General features: G+C 35.3%; 1 long non-coding RNA gene across 1 annotated transcript; it reads left to right on the top strand.

Annotated features, from left to right (window-relative positions):
• Positions 1 to 94: 94 nt before the first annotated feature.
• Positions 95 to 979, top strand: LOC107580667 (uncharacterized). The gene is made up of 3 exons (XR_001608676.1): positions 95 to 186; positions 288 to 449; positions 895 to 979. It is a non-coding gene; the product is annotated as an uncharacterized lncRNA (long non-coding RNA).
• The last annotated feature ends 306 nt before the right edge of the window (positions 980 to 1285 follow it).

Genomic DNA, 1285 nt, shown 5'->3' with positions numbered 1-1285 from the left:
TAGATGAGGAGTTTTTGCAGTGTATTGCCAGATCTTGCCTTTTATAAAAAATTTTGTTATATCTCAATAATGTGTCATATAATTTCAGAGATGTACCAAAGAACATCTGCAAAATCATTAAGTGAGCCACAAGCTGAACCAGATGTAGTTGAGGAAGACTTGGGGAGTTTCTGTGTCATTGTTAAGGTACAGACTGGCTTCTGTATGTGTTCAGTTTACAGTAGTTTACTGTAACCCAAAAAACTACACCTGTAATATTTTCTGCTTCATTTACATGTAATGAACAGGACAAGCTGAAACAACTTTACATTGCCTGGAGGAGAGAGAGGCGAATGATTCACAGATTTTCAGCATATGCAACACTATACATTGTGGACTTGAGAAGTGTTTGCCCATCTTCTCTGTTAGACGAAGACCCAAATAAGAAGATGCCGTGGTTAACGGATGATGTAAGTGTGCTTAAAATGATCTTATGTCTGCTTTACACATTTGTATTAACTTCTCAGTACATGACTCTGCACACAGTTAATTTAATATTAGCACTACACTCATCTTATTTCATTCACACGTTCAAACTACACTCATTTTCTATATATTAAAGTCCATGTAAAGCAATATTAAATGTGTGTTCCGAGTTTGTCACACCACAGAAAAAATTGTTATTAACCACCCAGCCAAATTTGAATGATTAGAAAAACGCCATTAAATAAAATGTTAAAAACAAGCAGTATTCTCTGCTCTCAAACGCTGGGGGCATGTCCGCTCATATCTCTCTAAATAACAATGACACACCTGAGTTTGAGGCGGTCAAATATTTTTTGAAAAATATAACAATTAGCAAGAGATATGGCTGCACATCCACCAAATTCAGGGCAGCACCACTTGCTTTTCCAGATGATGATGAAAAAGCTGCCAAAGATTGCACCCGGTCACAGCATCTTTTCCCGGGGACACTATTTAAGTCTTCAAGGCCAAGTGGGAAAAGTGAGTATTTTAATGCCATTACTGGATATCAAGAAGTCATTGGTAACACTTAATTTCAAAGTGTCCTTGTTACACGTTACATGTACTTACTATTATAATAACAATAAACTTTACATAATTACATGCAAGTAACCCTAAGCCAAACCCTAACCATATAGTAAGTGCATGTAGTTTATTATTACTCAGTACTTAAATGTCTAATTACACTGTAACAAGGACACCTTAAAATAAAGAGTAACCAAGTTATTCTGCATTTCTTTGTTGCTTAAATGAAGATGAAAATAAAGAATCAGATTTATTT

This window comes from Sinocyclocheilus grahami, unplaced genomic scaffold (assembly GCF_001515645.1).
Source record: "Sinocyclocheilus grahami isolate Dianchi unplaced genomic scaffold, SAMN03320097.WGS_v1.1 scaffold39390.1, whole genome shotgun sequence".
Classification (NCBI taxonomy): Eukaryota; Metazoa; Chordata; class Actinopteri; order Cypriniformes; family Cyprinidae; genus Sinocyclocheilus; species Sinocyclocheilus grahami.
Note: the sequence above shows the minus strand (reverse complement) of the source record. Positions and strands in the feature narration are given on the sequence as shown.